This window comes from Capsicum annuum, chromosome 7, assembly GCF_002878395.1.
Source record: "Capsicum annuum cultivar UCD-10X-F1 chromosome 7, UCD10Xv1.1, whole genome shotgun sequence".
In the NCBI taxonomy this organism is placed as follows: Eukaryota; Viridiplantae; Streptophyta; class Magnoliopsida; order Solanales; family Solanaceae; genus Capsicum; species Capsicum annuum.
Window position 1 is genome coordinate 35020215 of NC_061117.1, and position 14183 is coordinate 35034397.

Genomic DNA, 14183 nt, shown 5'->3' on the forward strand with positions numbered 1-14183 from the left:
TATATATATATATATATATATATATATATATATATATATATATATTGTAGTATAGTTTATTTAAAGTAGTACGTATACATTGAATGGTGTGTATACATGTGTATATATCTTCTATAAAAGTGTATATTTAATGTATACATGTGTATATGTTTTATAAATTAGTATATAACTATATCTATATATATTGTAATGTATATATATTGTAGTATATTTTATTAATAGTAATATATATACATTGAATGGTGCGTATACATGTGTATATATCTTCTATAGACGTGTATATTTAGCATATACATGTGCATATATTCAATAAATTAGTTTATAACTATATATATATATATATACATATATTGTAGTATATTTTATTTAAAGTAGTACGTATACATTGAATGGTGTGTATACATGCGTATATATCTTCTATAGACGTGTATATTTAACGTATACATGTGTATATGTTTTATAAATTAGTATATAACTATATATATATATATATATATATATATATATATATATATTGTAATGTATATATATTGTGGTATATTTTATTAATAGTAATATATATACATTGAATGGTGCGTATACATGTGTATATATCTTCTATAGACGTGTATATTTAACGCATATATGTGTATATGATTTATAAATTAGTATATAACTATATCTATATATATTGTAATGAATATATATTGTAGTATATTTTATTATTAGTATTAGTATATATACATTGAATGGTGCATGTAGTATATATACATTGAATGGTGCGTATACACGTGTATAAATCTTCTATACACATGTATATTTAACGTACACATGTGTATATATTTTATAAATTAGTATATAACTATATATATATATATATATATATATATATATATATTGTAATGTATATATTTTGTAGTATATTTTATTAGTAGTAAGATATATACATTGAATGGTACGTATACATGTGTATATATCTTCTATAGACGTGTATATTTAACGCATACATGTGTATATGTTTTATAAATTAGTATATAACTATTTCTATATATATATATATATATATATATTGTAATGTATATATATTGTGGTATATTTTATTTAAAGTAGTACGTATACATTGAATGGTGCGTATACATGTGTATATATCTTCTATAGACGTGTATATTTAACGTATACATGTGTATATGTTTTATAAATTAGTGTATATTTATATATTGTAATATATATATATATATATATTGTAGTATATTTTATTAGTAGTAGTATATATACCTTGAATGGTGCGTATACACGTGTATATATCTTCTATAGATGTGTATATTTAACATATACATGTGTATATATTTTATAAATTAGTATAGATGTGTATATTTAACGTATACATGTGTATATGTTTTATAAATTAGTATATAACTATATATATATATATAGATTATAATGGATATATAATGTAGTATATTTTATTTAAACTTTAAAGTAGTACATATTCATTGGATGGTGCGTCTATATGTGTAATTGTGTATATGTGTATATATTTTTTAAATAATAATATAGTATATACTATATATATAGTGTATATATATTATTTAACGTATTTATAATGTATATAGATGGGTATATATAATGTACATTGAAATTTTCTTTTTTATATATTTTTGACCGGTTTTGATCGGGTTTAGGTGGGTTTGATCGTGTTGGGTTAAGTGAGCCAGGTTAGGGTTGTTTTTAATTTTTTTACTGTTGAGCCCGGCCCGGCCTGGCCCACTTAGAACCCAACCCAAACCCGACCCGACCCGACCCGACCCACAAACTGATTAAATGGCACGAGCCGGTTCTAGGTTGGCCCGGCCCAGCCCACTTGACAGTCTTAGAATCATGAAAAATTGAATTGTTGATGGAGGTGGCGTCCTTCAAATTGGAGGCAAGGAAGGGTTTTGCTTTGTATTTCTTTCGATAATTGGGATAGTGAATAAAAATATTCAAGAGAAATCCTTCCCATTTATTTTAAGATTGTTATGAAATATATTTTAAGATTGTTATGAAATATAAAGTAAGAAGAATAAAAGTACAGAGAGAGTAATTTACAATGAATAAAACTTCCTCTATTTATAGGGAAAATTACTCCTAGTTTCTCTCTAAAAGATATATACTTCAAATCCTGATAGATATCAACTTGATATTGATAGATTTTATCTATATTCTTGATAAACATCCATTATAATGTAAATACATTTATAACACTCCTTTGAATGTCTAATTGTTAGATAATGTGTCTCGTTAAAACCTTACTAGAAAAAATTCAGTAGAAAGAAAATCTAGTGAAGGAAAAGAGTACACATCTCTAATAATATGCATTTACACATCTCTAATAATATGCATTTTGATTGCCTCCTTACAAGGAAAATTCAGTGGAATAAAACCTCGTAAGGAAAAAAGAGTACAACGCGTATTAACTCTCCCTAATGAGAATATTCTTGAACCTTTGCATCCTGATCTTGTGCACCATCTTCTTTAAAGTTGCAGTTGGGAGAGACTTGGTGAATAAATCAGCCATATTGTCACTCAAATGGATTTATTGAACGTTAATATCACCATTCTTTTGTAGCTCATGTGTATAGAAAAGTTTTGGCGAAATGTGCTTCGTTCTATCTTCTTTTATGAATCCTCCCTGAGTTTTGCTATGGATGTTGCATTATCTTCATATAAAATTGTGGGTACTTTGTCAAATTTCAAACCACATTTTTCTCGAATGAGATATATCATGGACCTCAATCACATACACTCTCGGCTTGCTTCATGAATTGTTATTATCTCAGCATGGTTCAATAAGGTAGCTATGATAGACTGCTTTGTAGATCTTCAAGATATGGCAGTACCTCCACAATTGAATACATAGCCTGTTTGAGATCGAGCTTTATGCAGATCAGATAAATACCCAGCATCGGCATAACCAACAAGATTAAGACTGCATCTTTAGAATAAAATAAGATCATGTTTTTTATCCCATTTCGATGTCTTCTAGTAGGAGTAGAACTATACATTGCTAACAAATTAATCGAAAAGGCTATATCAGGCCTTGTAGTATTTGCAATATACATGAGTGCACCAATTGCACTACGATATAATACTTCATAACCAATTCAAATTGGTATATTTCTCATTTTAGCAAATAATCTATTGCTTTTGAAAAGTACTCTAAGGAGTTTCAATAATTTTCAAGCTATACACTTATATAATATAAGGATTATAAATAAGTTTTCGAGAAACTTTTATATGCTTCAAACATTTTGAATCCTTAAAAAGTTTTCATATAAATTTTATCAAGTGACAATATTCAACATTTCATGTGTGACATCTTTAAGTATCCGGACTGCAAATCAAATAAGTTTTATGCTTATCAAGATGTATCATTTCACGTTACTTGATAAATGTTTCTACATCAGCATGCTTAAATAAATGTAGAATTTAGATTCTCGTAATCTTTCACAATATTGCGCCAACATTATATCAAAGATATTGATGATATATCATTTCAATGTGGCATAATATTTTGACATCTTATCACTTCATTATTTTCAGGTACTTGAACCTCTCATAAGGTTTCATGAAGTATTATGTCGTAGGCTCTTCAAGAGCACATTATCTTCTTATTATGATTATTTGTTCCTTATCCTTTTCAAGGATTATTTCATTTGGAACCAATTGGTCTACCACACTTCACGCATGCATAGAACTTGTCCTTCAGGGACACAAAATAGGAGCACTTGCAGCTTAAATATGAGATGCTTTCGACATTTGACTTGAATTGTCTTTGAATGAGGATCTGATGATAATTCCTAACATATTTCATAGCTGCTTGTAATCTCCCCCTTATGTTAGAAAAACTAACACACATCTTTCATCTTCTTTGAGGAATCCATCTTTGTGCATTATGGTATATTCATTAATTATATATCGCACATCAAAACTATTAGATGGACAACGTGTGGTTTCTGACTAAGAACCAACTTTGAGGGAAAAATAATCATAATTTATTATTTCATGCATACAAATACTTTTGTATATAATATTTCATATTTCAAAAACATATGAAGCTTTGTCTCATTAGAAATGAGTCAACTATTTATCAAAGGTATTCAATGTCAAATCATCATCATCAAGAAGAATTGTCTTGATTACACAATCTAAAAATTATGCTCTTAATTCAATTTTGTTGAGCAAACGACTTTATGAATGTCAAGCTGCAGATTGACAATGAATGTACATGTGATCATCTTATATCGATGCATCTTAATGGATCTCATGATAGGTGAACGAGCCCTTATTCATCTTTTATACTTTTTAGATTTGAAGGAATTCAATCCCAATATTAGTTGGTCCAACCAACTTATCATGAGAATAAGCGATATAAACAATTCTTGAAGAATCTTCTAGTTCTTCAATACATGTCTAATACTCAATATACACATCTTCGAGATGTCACAATCGTTCATATCAACTTATGAACTCATTTATAGTAGTAAACACAAGTTTACCATGACATGTATTCTTTTTTTCTTTAGTAAATTTCAAATTTACTATTACATGAATAAATTTCAGATTTACTACTTTAGAAGTAGATTTCAAAATAACTCTTCTCAGTTATTCTACCTCTTTCAGAGGTGAGTTGTGAAACCATCACAATCAAGTGCACGTTTGCATTAATAAACTTCTCATTCCCCAGGAATAGAATATAAATGTGCCATAAGTCTATTAGATTTTGATAGCTTATAACCTCTTTCATGATATTGCTACTTTCAGGAGCACATCAAGGCATACATATCTTTCAAAGTATATCATATATTGCTACCATATTCACTTCAAGAATCGAGTAAATTGTCATCTTTCAGACCTATCATATATTGCTACCATATTCACTTCATGGAATAGAGCATATTCAATAGACAAATTTCTTGACTTTTCATCAAAAACACATTATTTTGCCTTAGCCATCATAATATCATCAATATGGTGCAATGAGATTCAAACTCAATGTCTTATCCACATAAAGACGCCCCAGACATAAATCAATGGGATTTAAACCCAATATATTATCATCATCATGCATCAAAAATCTAACCTAATATCTTATCCTTTTATGGAATGAGACTTGAACTATAAAAATTTCCATCACTGAATAACCATACATTGTTTGCTAACTTTTTAGGAGTTCAAATATATCTATCATATGCACTGTGAGATATTGTATTTATCAAATTGTTTAGAATAAAATTTTCTATATAATTTGATAAATAAAATAATATATAAACATTAACCCATATCATTAGCAATAAGGAGGACTTTTAATTTTCTTTTTTCAGTACTCAAATAATATAATATATAAATAGTGCTACGTACATCGTGTGCTGCTTGTACAAGGATTCAAAAAGTAATAAAATATGTTAATATTGCTAACCTTTAATAAGACACCGCTCCATAATTTATACATACCTCTTCATTGGTAGATTCCAATAAGTTCTCTCCTTTACTACTTCAATAACCAAGTTGGTCAATTTCAGTAGCAGATAGTTTCATGCAAGCTCCGAACTTTATGACCATAACTAGATCTGAGTCTTTTCAATAAGATCTCTTCATAATAGAAAAGGCAGTGATTAAAAAATTTCACAAAATTAAATTTTGACACTATGAAATATTTTCAAGTAAAATACTTATCTTGTACCCATGTAACATATAAAATCAAACTCTATGACAGAGTCGTGCTGATAACGTGTTATGAAATATAAAGTAAGAAGAACAAGAATAGAGAGAGAAGATAGAGTAATTCTTATTTCTCTTGAGAGATTCTCTCGAGGGATTAAGCGTAATTTGCAATGCATAAAATTCCCTCTATTTATAGGAAAAATTACTCCTAGTTTCTCTCTAAAAGATAGATAGTTCAAATCCTGATAGATATCACATCTTAATAGATCTTATTTATATTCTTAATAGACATTTACTATAATGTAAATACATTTATAACAAAGATTATTTTTTAATGTTTCTTTTCCATGTGTTTTAGGGATCTACCTTAATTATTCTTACACCTTTTGCAATATATGTTAAACTCATAAGTTATAATCAATATTCAGTATTATTAATATAATTAAATAAGACCCTACGGCACTTCTTTATTTCTTTTGAGAAATTATTACAACATTTATGATTCATACATAAAAAGGATTTCTAAAAGACTTTGGCTTTAAAAGGACTCTTATATGTAACCAAAATATAGTTTATACTACAACAATTTAAATTTTTTCCAATAAAATAATTAGGACATATATGATTCATAAATTAAAAAGAAGTCTACCTTAATTATTCTTATACATTTTATCATATATGTTAGATTTATTACTTGCAATTAATATTCAATATTATTAATACAATTAAATATTAAATTAAAAAACTAGTGAAAAGACGATTTTATTTATTACGAAAACTTTAATCGAAGGTAATAATGTAGATGTCCTAAATAAAAGGTAATATTTGAAGGATTTCCTAAATTAAAGAAATAATTTTTAAAAATTGTCCATATTACTATTTGTTAATTTGGATGGAAAGCACCGTTTCTAGGCCATAATTAAATACTACGTGCTATTTTTTCGTTTTGATGGAAAAAATTGATATTTTCCTTTTTACTCTTATCATATATGTTTTAAGACTCTTTTTATACAATTAAAAAAATCTATTAATATAAATTCCTCATATATTTTAAAGTTTCTTAATTTTTTAATATTATAATCAATATTATAATAATGATATTTAAATAACGGAAAAGGTACGCATATATCCCTGAACTTTAATAAATGGTACATATATACCCTCCGTCATACTTTAGGTATAAATATACCCTTGCCGTTAGCGAAAAGGTACATATATACCCCTGAACTTTGATAAATGGTACAAATATACCCTCCATCATACTTTAGGTACAAATATATCCCTGAATTTTGATAAATGGTACAAATATATCCTCCGTCATTCTTTAGGTACAAATATACACTTGCTGTTAATGAAAAGACATATATCTACCCTTGTCATTAATGGCAGGACACATGTCACAATCCTATTCATTTGGCCTTTCTTAATTTAATTTATCCCAACTCCACCCTAAAATAATTCTAATTTAACCCATAACACAATCCAAATAATAACCCAAACCTGATTCGGTCTAATAGAAAAAGAAAGAGAGAATGAACATGCATGAATAGAGATGCGTGTTGAAGGTTTTATTAGACCGAATCGGGTTTAAGTTATTATTTGGATTGCTTTGTAGGTTAAATTAGAATTATTTTTGGATAGGATGAGGGTAAATTAAATTTAAAAAGGGCAAATGAATAAGATTATGACACGTGTCCTGATGTTAGAGAGAAAGGTATATATATACCTTTTCATTAACAACAAGGGTATATTTGTACCTAAAGTATGACGGAGAATATATTTATACCATTTATCAAAGTTCAGGGGTATATATGTACCTTTTCATTTATGGAGGGCATATCTGTACCATTTATTAAAGTTTAAGGGTATATATGTACCTTTCATTAACGGCAAGGATATATTTGTACCTAAAGTATAACGAAAGGTATATCTATACCATTTATTAAAATTCAGGGGTATATTTGTACCTTTTTCGTTTAAATAATAATCGATTTTGCTTGACCAAAACACCCAATTTTGTATTTATTGTGATTTGTATTATATATGTTAAATGAAAAACTATTAACATTAATTTTCTTTCCCTTATATTTTAAAAGTCTTTTTTCTAAATCCTCCATGTGTTTAGTCTTTTCTTCTCTTTATCATATGTTTTTCTAACAATTTCTAAGTTGCTTAGAAGTTGGAAATCAACGACTCAAATTCATTGTTTTTTAAAGTGACAAATTCAATACTATTATCAATATTAGCATATTATGTAAACCTTGGACGTTTTATTACCATGAATTATTATGAGTAAGAACTAAGAGCTTCTAGGGATCTTTTTGGTGTCAAATTTAGATTTCGAATAATATTACGATATTAAAGTGTAATTACTTTCCTGTAAAAGGTTCTATCATTTTTCTTGGCTTTCCTATAATAGCATTTAGTTGTTTTGATATGAATCTTTAAAAATTTTAAAGAAAAAGAATTCTAGATACATGTGTCTTATATGACACCCCACATGACAATTTATATTCTACATGGAATTCAATGTCGCATTCTAAGTGCCTTTGTGTGCACATTCAAAGTTGGGGTGTGTATCTGAGTTGAAGTCCAAGTTATATATATATATATATATATATATATATATATATCATAAATAGTAATAGTTTGTTCAAATAAAAAAAAACAAAGAAAATTAGTCCAAACTCATACAACATTATTAGTTAATAAATGACTATATGAGTAGCTTATTTCATACACTAGTACACTACTATGGGATGATTACATTACCTGCAATAAAAGATAAGCAATACAAAAAACCTATATGAGTAGTCAGAGTTGCTAGTTGATGCGTAAAAGTAGCTTAACAAATTGGAAACACTCAACGGAGCTAATATGTCATAAGATGATGATGCTTCTCCGCTTTAGCTTTTTCTTTCTACTGAACATCATATCTTCATCTGCAAAAATTAATGCATCTTCAATTTTGCGACCAAATCATCTTTTTTATTATTTATCCTTAATTATTTACATGGCCTCATATGCTCATCATCACTCTCTTCCTGAAATTGAGAGATCGAGAACAGAAAAAGATGTAAGTCATGGCATTATTGTAAAATCTTGTGGCGCTCTGTACTCTTTCATGTCCAGCCTTGATTTCCCAGTTCCATGATCCATGAGATGCTTTATGATATCAAAATAATTGTAAAGATTCAAATGCTTAACATCCCCTGTTTGTTAGAGACACATGACCATGCCTTTACTTCATTATTTTCATCAATATATGCCGACAACTCCTCACCATACTTATAAAAAACTTATTCCCTTTCACTGCTGGCTTAGGATCTTTCCTCATGGCTAATGCTCCTGGTCTCTTTTGTCCAGTGAACTTCATGTTCTTTCCACCAACCGATTCAGTTTTCTTATAATATAGGCCAACATTTGGAGGGGGGTAATATCGGTTAAAGTTGTGAGGTTGTCAATGGCTAAATGACATCGCTAGCATGAAAAGACGTCATAAGGACGAAATTTCTATCCTGTTTAGAAGTGCCCCTGACCCGACCTAGATCGGTTGAATAGTTGTGTTGATTATCAATGGTACAATAGAACTCTTTATATAGATAACAATTTTTTTTATGTATATTTAAGGCTGTTAATTACTTTACATATATTTTAGAGCTCATATATTTTAGTATTCTTAATTTATTACCATATATTTATTTTTTAGGGTTCTTCCATATATTTTATAAGTTCTTAAATTTAATAAAATAATAATTTTAAGAAAAAGAGAAAAAACGATTTTGTCTAAAGCTGGGACTTTCAATGAAGGACAAAAAGTTCAAACAAAATGAAGGACAAAAAGTTCAAACAAGACCCTTCACAATTTAGTTATATATATATATATTTGTGGGACCACTTTTTTTATAAAGAAAAACACATTTATATATATATATATATATTTTTAAAGCCACGTCAGCATTAGGATTGAATTTAATTCACTTTAAAGTTGTTAAAAGAGGTATATAATTACCGTGAAGTTAAGATCTAAAGTAGGTTGTGTGGACAAAGTTAAGGAGTGAAAGGATTTCTTTTCTCTTGTAAATAAGATAGAAAGTCTCTTTAGAGCGAAGACGAAGATGGAAGAAGATGCTTTCATACTATCTCCTACATACTAATAATATGTACAAGCATCAATGTAATTTCATAACATCTGTCAAATATCTTGGTACGTCCTCATAAAAAGGTTCATTTTGGGGGTTTGTAGATATGTGTAGATCTCATATTATAAATTATCTTCTGCTGTGGTGTTTAGAGATGCAGCTGGTGATTTTTTGTGTGCTGCTACCCGTTCAAACTAATATGTATTCAGAGATAATGGCTATTCAGTTAAAGTTAGAACTTAGAACTGTGTCTGTTAAATTCTATCAATTCATCAATTCAAGCACTAGATTAAGCTAGCTTCAATGGAGAATAAATGAGAGAAAACAAAAGAGAGAGAGCAGTTGATGGAACATTTTTTTCTTACTAGTTCCAAATGTAGCAATCATGCATACATATATACAAATTTCATCCACTATGATGAGCTGGCTATGAGCTGTCACCAGCTAGTCACTTTCTAGCACACTAACTAACTAACTGATTAGTAACTAACTAACAGACTAGGTTTAATTAACAATGCAGTTAGTTAAGTTAATTAGGGACAACTGTGCAATTAATCAACTTCTTTACACACCCCTCAAGCTAGGCCCAATGAAGACATTCTTCATGCCTAGCTTGGATAACAAATAAGAATGTTGCATGTAAGTAAGGGATTTGGTAAGTATATCAGCTTGTTGTTCAGTGGAGGGAAAATGGAAGAGCTAAACCAACTTTAATTAGACTTTCTCCTAAATGAAATAATAGTCAATGTCTATGTATTTAGTACGTTCATGAAACACAGAATTGAAGGTAATTAGTGTAGCAGATTTGCTGTCACAGTAGATTGGCACGGGTTGTTATATACTGACACCAAAGGTCTTGTACAAGCTGATCAACAAGACAAGCTCAACAACAGTAGAAGCAAGGCTTCTACACTCAGCCTCAGCAAAACTCCTAGAAATAGTGCTTTGATTTTATACCTCCAATAAATAGGAGAAGTACCAAATTTCACTACATAACCTGTAATGGATCTTCTTATATTGGGATAAGAGGCCCAGTTAGCATCAAAATAACTAATTAATTGATCACATGGGGAAGATGACATGAGAATATCAGGACCAGGAGAGAATTTGAGATACTTAACCACTTTAAGTGCAACTTTCATGTGTGATAACTTGGGAGCATGCATGAACTGGCTTAGGCTCTAAACAGAGAATGAGATATCTAGTCTTGTATTAGTTAGGTACAACAATATCTCTACTAGTCTCTGGTAAACACTAGGATCGGGTAAGAGAGGGTCAGCTATAGTAGAAAAATGAGAGTCAAACTCTGTGGTAGTTAACTTCAAATTCAACTCCATGAAATCCTGAATAGGATTAGCTCTAGAAAGTCCAATGTATGAAATAAGCTCAAGAGTAAACTTTCTTTGATGTAGAAGTATCCCCTCCTTGCTCCTTGCAAATTCAATCCCTAAAATATATCTTAAATCCCATAAATCCTTGATCTTAAAGGTAGAATGCAGAGCTGATTTAGTTGACTGATTAGTTCATCATCATCATCTATAATTACAAGGTCATTAACATAAACCAAGACGAATGCTATTTTGCTAGTTGAGCTCTTTATGAATAAGGAATAGTCTAGACTACTTTGCTCAAATCCATAAGATATGAGTGCAAAAGAAATTTTGATATTCCATTGCCTTGATGCTTGCTTAAGTCCATATAAGGACTTAACTAAGACCTGTATTGTCCTTTCCGTTTGCTTATCCGTCCGTGGGTGGAAATAGATACTAAGGGCCACCTTAGTCCCCAAGCCTCGCTGGAACAACCTCCAAAAGTAAGATAATAATTGGGTACCCCGATCAGATATGATAGAGACTGGAGTACCATGCAACTTCACTATCTCCTCAATGAATAACTTGGCATAATCCTTAGAAGAGAAATTAGTCCTCACTAGCAAGAAGTGAGAAAACTTAGTCATCCTATCCATGATGACCCAAATTGAATCAAATTGCTGGCGAGTCCGCCAAAGATCGGTAACCAAATCCATTTTAACATTGGCAGTTCAATCTCTTGAGTCAACACATCGGGCCTCAAGTGATCTACCTTCACTTACTAGAACACCATGCACTTAGCCACAAAATTGGCCACATTTCGCTTCATGTTATTCCACCAATAAATCTCCCTAAGATCATAATATATCTTTGTTGAACTAGGATGAATAGTACAACGCGACTCATGATATTCACGCAAAATTCTTCTTCACAACCCATCAACATCTGGAACACATAATCTACCTTGGTATCTCAAGATACCATCACCACCAATTTAAAAAACCATCACCTTCTTCCTACCCACATCATTATTATTTTGCATCAGAATAGGATCCAACACTTGTTTCTTTTTTACTTCAACACCAAGAGATGACCTTGCCACCTCTTGACCAATCATACCATCATCCTTGAAATCCAAGAGACAAACTCTAAGATTAGCCAAACGGTGAATATCCTTCACTAAATTCTGCTTCTCCTCATCCACATGAGATAAGATTCCCATGGACAACCTGCTAAGAGCATTAACAACCATGTTAGCTTTAACTGGATGATAGCAAAGACTCATATCATAGTCCTTGAGCAACTCGAGCCCTATCCTTTGCCTGAGATTCAATTCTTTCTGAGTGAACACGTATTGCAGGCTCTTATGATCATTATAAATATCAACATGGACCCGATACAAATAATTCCACCAAATCTTTAATGCAATCACCACAACTAATAATTTTAAATCACGAGTCAGATAATTCTTCTCATAAACTTTTAAATATCTTAATGAATAAGCAACCACCTTGACATGCTGCATCAATACATAACCCAGTACCAACTGGGATGCATCACAATAGAAAAAAAACCATCAGTGCCCTCAGGCAGAGTCAAAATTGGAGCCAAAGTCAATTTATCCTTCAACTTCTCGAAACTACCCTCACAAGCATCAGACCAAAAAAATTACAACTTCTTCTGAGTCAACTTAGTCAATAAGGCAGCATCAGAAGAGAAAATCTCTACAAACCTTCTATAATAACTGGCTAAGCCTAAGAAGCTTCGAATGTTGATTGAAGTCGTGGTTCTAGGCCACTTTTTAACCACTACAACCTTTTGTGGATCTACCATGATCCATTCACTAGAAATAATATGACCCAGATAAGTCACAACATTCAACCAGAACTCACACTTAGAAAACTTTGCATACAAATGCTGATCGTTTAGGGTTTGCAACACAAGGCGTAGGTGATAGGCATAATCTTCCTCGCTCTTCGAATACACCAAAATATAATTGATAAGGACAATGACAAATAGATTCGAGAACTGACAGAAAACCTGATTCATAAAGTCCATAAATATTGTCGATTAAACTAAATGACATTACCAAAAACTCAAAGTGACCATACTGAGTTTGTAAGGCAGTCTTAGGGATATCCACTTTCCTAATCTTCAACTGATGATAAACTGACCGAAGATCAATCTTAGAAAAGAACTTATCACCTGAAGCTAATCGAATAAATCATTAATTCTTAGAAGCGGGTACTTATTCTTCACAGTTACTTTATTCAATTGGCGATAATTAATACACATTCAAAGGGAACCATCCTTCTTACGCACAAATAGAATAGGATCACCCCACAGAGACACACTAGGATGGATAAAACCCTTGTCAAGAAGATCCTTCAACTACTCCTTGAGTTCTCTCAACTCAGTCAGTGCCATTCTGTAAGGAGGAATAAAGATAGGGCGAGTGTCCAAAAGAAAATTAATCCTTAAATCAATTTCCCTATCGGGAGAACACCAGGACGATCATCAGAAAACACCTCAAGAAATTTACAGACCACAGGGATAGTCTACAAGAAAAGACCTTCGGATAAAAAAATCCTCAACATGTACTAAGTGATAAAGATACCCTTTAGAAACTAATTTTTGGGTTCTAAGATACAAGATGAACCTTCCCTTAGTCACTAAGGAACTACTTTCCCACTCGATACTGCCTCATTAGGAAAATAAAAACTGGCACTAGGGGTCTGACAATCTAGAGACACATAGCACGAATGCAACCATTCCCTCCCCAAAATCACATCAAAGTCTAACATGTCCAACTCTGCCAGATCCACCAAGGTCTCCCTGCTATGTAACGATATCACATAACCCCTATAGACTTTTCTAGCCATAATTGAGTCACCTACTAGGGTGGACACAAAGAAAGGGTCCGAAATACATTCAAGATCAAAACCAAAATGGATAGCCATATAAGGGAGAGTAGACCCAGGATCAAGTAGATAATATACATCATGAGAAAAGAGTTTAAGCATACCAGTAACAACATTGGGGGATGCCT